The sequence below is a fragment of the Malus sylvestris genome, chromosome 11, assembly GCF_916048215.2.
Source record: "Malus sylvestris chromosome 11, drMalSylv7.2, whole genome shotgun sequence".
Lineage (NCBI taxonomy): Eukaryota > Viridiplantae > Streptophyta > Magnoliopsida > Rosales > Rosaceae > Malus > Malus sylvestris.
The window spans coordinates 18,306,018-18,312,178 of NC_062270.1; the positions used below are offsets into that span (position 1 = coordinate 18,306,018).

At 39.7% G+C, this 6,161-nt stretch overlaps 1 pseudogene; it reads left to right on the top strand.

The window, feature by feature from the left end:
* The first annotated feature begins 906 nt into the window (after positions 1-906).
* Positions 907-2,313, top strand: LOC126588707 (kinesin-like protein KIN-UB; annotated as a pseudogene).
* Positions 2,314-6,161: the final 3,848 nt, after the last annotated feature.

Here is a 6,161-nt window from a genome sequence, read left to right on the forward strand (position 1 = left end):
CCGTCGGGGCTTGATCCTGTATGAACGATTGATGAATGATGAACACTTTCTTCAAGGGCCGTCGGGGCTTGATCTTGAATTGGTGGAAGTTCTTCAAGGGTTGTTGGGGCTTGATCTTGGAGGAGGATTTCATGAAGAACCAAAAGGGCTTCTTGATCCTTCGGGATTTGCTTGAGAGTAGAGAAAATGTATGTCAATTTCCTCCCTTGATCCTTTGATGGAGAAGCCTATTTATAGGCTTTGAGAATGAATTACCACCATCCTTTTGCTTTGGTGGATGTTGTAGGTGGATTGGGTGGATTGTTGTAGGTGAATTGGGTGGAGGTTGTAGGTGAATTGGGTGGATTGTTGTAGGTGAATTAAGTTTATGATGTAGGTGAAATGAGTGGATGTTGTAATTTTAATGCAATGGTCAACATTTATTTTACCGAAATTTCAATGTCTACAAATGTAATTTTACTGCAATGGCCAACATTTATTTCACCGAAATTTCGATGTCTACAATTCCATTTTCCACTTTAGGTTTCCTCTTTTCAGACTTTGCAGATAAGCTGTTTGAGCCTCGACTGCCGTTGGATTCCATAGCACCTCCGGAGAAGAAAAAGTGCCCACCTTTGACAGGTCTGTTAACCATGAAAATAAGTGGTTAGCATTGGACAGAGATCAATATTTGATTTAGTAAGTACTAGAACACAACTCCTAAGTTGAAGTTACATTTGTATACTCTGTATACAGAGATTAATATTTAATTTATGTAGTAGTAGTACACGACTCTTAAATTGAAGTTGCAGTTGTATACTTTGTATACTTGTTTTTTTTTTCTTTTCCTTTGCTGAAGTTTTAACTTTTAGAGAATTGTTGTTCGCTTGTATGTGAAAAGCAGAGGCAAATTAGAAAAGGATAGTTGAAGCTGGTGGTCTTACTTCCTTGCTGATGCTTCTTAGAAGCTTTGAGGATGAAACCGTTCGAAGAGTGGCAGCTGGTGCCATTGCGAATCTTGCAATGAATGGTGAGTGCTCAATGATTTATTCTTCTTTCTTAGAGTGCAAGGGCTTTTTTCTGTAGTTTGAATGTTATTACTTTTTGGTTGAGAAGTATCTGTCTGACTTTCAAAATATTGGGTTTTTACATTACTTCCTCTCTGGATTTGTAGAAGCCAATCAAGAAATTATAATGCAGGACGGTGGGATTAGTTTGTTAGTAACAACATCCACTGAAGGTGATGATGCTCAAACCCTACGCATGGTTGCTGGAGCTATTGCTAGTTTATGGGGCGATGGTATACTGCGTTGTCTTTTCTTTAATTGTTTTATTATTAGAGCCTTTACCTTTTCTTTTGGTTATTCATTTCTTTTCTCTAAAGGTCTCAAAAGAAAATTTGTATAACTATCTGTAGTAATCGGGCATAAATGGCTTCATTGGCTTATTAGTGCATAATAAAAGTCCTTTTAAAAACATTGAAGAAGACTCTTCTTTTCTATTTAGTTCCCTGGTTTATTATATACAATTCAAACTTTTTTACACTAGTCCCTGGAAACATGTCCATTTTCCAATTCTATGCTCCAGAGGAAGGGTTTTTTGTTGTTTGTTCTTCATTTTGTTTATGTTTGCTCTGCATTTTTTCCCCTAAATTTGAGTATTTAAATCCTGCTTTGTTATTATTTTGTTAATATCCTCAGATAAGCTACAAATGAAGCTAAGGTCTGAAGGTGGTATTAAGGCGTTGCTAGGACTTGTGAGGTGCGGGCATCCTAATGTTCTTTCCCAAATGGCACGTGGAATGGCTAACTTTGCAAAATATGAATCACGACATGTACTCAAGGTAAGAGCCTTTGTTAGAAATATTCCATGAATAGTTCCCTCGGTATTATGGTGGAATGTCCGATTTAAGATTTTTACGTTTTTGGTGTAATGTCAATATGCTGACCTACTATAGGGGATAAAGAATGGAAGATCTTTCTTGATAGATAGAAGATGGTGCACTTCCATGGATTGTATAAATTGCTAATGATGAGGCTGCACCAATCCGGCACCCACATTGAGCTTGCACTCTGTCACTTAGCACAACATGGTAGTTGAATTTGTCTGATCCTAGATAACATCTTTATGTGTTAGACTTTCTACTTATATACATTGGGTATTTATATCAAAGAGGTGAATGCGAAGGACATGATTAGTGGAGGTGCCCTTTGGGAGCTAGTTAGAATTTCCCAAAATTGTTCACGAGAGGACATAAGGAGTCTTGCTCATCGGACTTTGAATTCAAGCCCAACTTTCCATGCTGAAATGCGACGGTTACAGATAGACTACTGATTAGTAAGCAGTGTGATGGGCTGCTCTGAATATATCTTATTGCCTCTCCAGTCAATGAGAGAGGCGCACTCAAATTCATGATGCTTATGTATAGGCTTGGTCAAGAATTAAGTCCGGGAGGCTAAAGCAGTAGCCCGGAAAGCCAAGATTGCAGCCTAGTTATCGGCCTAGGACTATAAAATGAGTATGATTTTATTGGCCTTACAGATGTCCGGCCTTCAAATCCCGATGCTAGCACCTGATCTCACTCTACCTTCGACTTCCCAACCACTTCGCCCAGTCAATACCCATTAGCCTGATGCATTAAGCCTATAAGACTACTTGTTGTAGTTTTTTCTTTTATATTTGAACATCTTGTATGTACATTTTCATATATTTTATAATTAAATACTTTTTCTTTGTTTATTAATTATTTTTTATACTTTAATTACAATATTTATAAAAAAAAACTAAATAAAAATATTTTTGCCAAAAAGAAAAAAGAAAAAAAAAGGGTTTGCACAAGGAAGAAGTAACCTATGTCGCACAAACCTGCGTTGCGCAAAAGACTTCTTCGCAATGCAAGTTACTTCTTCATTGTGAGGTGTTTATTGATTGATTCATGCCATTATGGTGGGGAAAGGAAAAAGTATCTATTCGAGATGACTTTGTTATGGTGGACGATTGCACTAATATGAGAGATGAATGATGGAAGTCATTGTCATTAAGAGTCATGCGGATACAAATTCACAATGCGCCGCTACTTAGTATGACGGTTGTGGTTGCAATTGCGATTGAAGGGTAGGTTGGTACTGTGATTACGGTTGACAAATTAGTGAGTCATGGATGTATTGGGACATTTCTGCGAGTACATGTTTGCTTTAATCTAAGGGAACCATTGATGCATGGTATGATAATTACGTTTCCAAATGATGGACGAGTGTGGGTTGACTTTAAATATGAAGGATTCCCTAGCTACTGTTTTTACTGTGGAAAGCTTAGGCACATGAGTAGGGTGTACAGAGCATAGGGGGTACTTGGGCTGCAAGGTATGTATGAGGAAGTAGTTAGACATGCACAGATGGACCGACTGCCATATAATGGATTGGAGACTAGCATAGGCCTGCGAGGTAATGCATGAAACTCGCCATCATTAAGATTGAAGGGCCAAAGTATGGGGGAAGGAAGCTGGAAAACCAAGGAGACAGTGAGAGATAGTGTTTGTAGTCAGGAGTGGTCGTAAGGGGACATAGGGTTATGAGACAATGAGGTAGGGTTGGACAAGAGGGTAATGCTTCGTCACCGTTGAAACAGAAAAAACATATCAGGAGTGCTAGAGAAGGAAATGGGAAGCTGAAGGATATCATGGCTCAACTTTGAAAGGCAGAAAAGTTGGCGTTTAAAGCTAGATAAAGAACCTTCGATGCGAGGCTCATTGGGGGTGGTCATTATGCTAGGGACAGTAAATGTTGAGTTGTTTGATTTTATTGAACCAGAGGGGAGAGAGGTAGGGGACGGAGAAAAGACCAGGTAGAAGATAAAAGTGGATTTAAACTTGCCAGCTAGTATGGAAGATGGAATAAGTCAGGGTGCTAAGCAGCAGAGGGTGTTGAATGCAGGGGGCAGCATGTGGGGAATGAGGTTGAGGAGGTTATGATAGAGAATGTGCAAGTTGGCACTCAAAATTTGGACCCTTTTGATTTGGGTCCAATCATTGTTGCTGTGAGTAGGGAGAGTAGGAAACGAAAAATGAGGATCATGAAAGTGGAGTAAAAAATAAAGGTATAGGGCGGGGAGGAGAGTAGTGTACGTAACAAGTGAGCTCTTATTTTTTCTGAGGTGGATGAGTCCAGCAATGGGGGGTCTCCACGGGCTCCATAAAAACAGTGTGTTGGAATTGTCAAGGAATTATGGGTTCCTTGACGGTTGACGCCTTGGTGGAGCAGGTGGCTTTACAACCCCAGGGAAGTGATTTTACTTAAGACTAAAAACAAAAGTGATCGGTACAAGTATCTAATTAAGTTATTACGGATGGACTTTATGCAATCGGTTGAACCAAAGGGTATTGGTGGTGGTTTATGTGTGTTTTGGAAAGAGGAGGTGTCTATTTCTAGCATTGTTTGGAATAGTTTTTTCATTGAATTAGGCTTTGAAGGGGATCCAATTTATTTGGATTGGAGGATGTTGGCTATGCATGCAAGTATGGACGAGAAGCGGAGAAGTGCTTAGTGGAAGGAGCTTAGCAGATGGATTAGTCGCTCGGATGGGAAATGTCTTGTGATTGGGGATTTAATGATATTGTGGACGATGAAGAGAAGGAAGGAGGTAAATACCGTTCTATGGCTAGTACGAGGGATTTTTGAGATTTCTTAGGGCTTTTAAACTTGGGGTTTGAAGGTTACCCTTTTACATGGAGGAATAACACAATGATGGTTTGATTCAACAAAGTCTCGATAGAGGTGTGCAACTTCTGGGTGGATGGATATGTTTCCTAGGGTGAAGATTAATCATGGGACATTGAAGGGCTCAGATCATTCCATGCTTGTTCTCTTTTCCGATGGAACTATTATGGAAGGGTCACGACTTTTGTTTTCTATAACTCTAGGTGGGGGAATATTCTGGAGTGTCATGATATCATTGTGGAAGCCTGGCAGGAACAGGTGGATGGCTCATTGGCTTTTAAAGTGAGTGAGAAAGTGAAGGGTACAGGCAAAGGCTATGTGCATAGAAAAAGTCTACGAAACCGAACTCAAAATGGCCCATTGCGGAACTTAGGAAGGAGATTAGGAAAGGGATTGGGAACCCCTTAGTTCAGTAAGAGTAGATAAGGGCTAAGGAAAATGAGCTAGATGGCTATTAAAGAGGAAGAACATTATTGGAAGGTGAAATCGAGAATCTGAGAGGGTGACAAAAATACAAAATGCTTTCATGCTCAGACTATACAACAACGAAAGAGGAATAATCGGTTACATGGGCTGGAAAACAATAATGGATTATGGTCGAAGACTTAGTCGAGTATGCAGGAAATAGAAGTTGATTATTTTACAACTTTAATTTAGTCAGTAAGCTTACTGCTGGGAGAGGTAGTGGCGGCTTGTGTAAGGCCAAAGGTGAATGCTCGGGGTTAATGAGGAACTCATCTGTCTATTCTTGGACGAGGAAATTCGGGAAGCAGTTTTTCAAATTCCGACAACAAAATCACCTGGACTAGATGGCTTTACGGCTGGGTTTTTCCAGGACCATTGGGATGTGGTGGGAGCGGATATTATTTGTACGTGTGAAAGCTTTCCATCATTCGCAGGGGGGGTGTTGCTGCAGTTGGATAATCATACACATATTGTACTAATCTCGAAGATGAAGAATCCATCAAAGATGATGAAGGCCGGTTAGGTGGTTAAAATTTTGGAGGATTATGGAGAGTCTTCTAGGCAAATTATTAACTTGGAGAAAAGTTCAATATTCTTTGGGAAGGGTTGTCCGAAGAAACAAAAGAAGCAAATTGTTACAAAAATGAATATTCAAGCTAGAGATGGTTTCAACAAATATTTGGGGATTCAAGAGGACTTTGGGCACTTGAAGAAGGCAATGTTTGAATCGGTGCATTGTGGTATTGAAAGCCAAACTGACAGTTGGGCCGAACAATTTCTTCCCACCATAGGTAAGGAAGTGTTGATTATATCAGTCGTTATAGTGATGTCGAATGCTATGATGTGTTTAAAATTACCGGTGGGTACTTGTAAGGAAATGGAGTGCATTATTTCACAATTTTAGTGGAGAGGGCAATCTAAGATGAAAGGGTGTCACTGGGTAGCATGGGACAAATTGATGATGAGTAATAAGTTTGATGGGTTGGGTTTTCAAGATTTAAT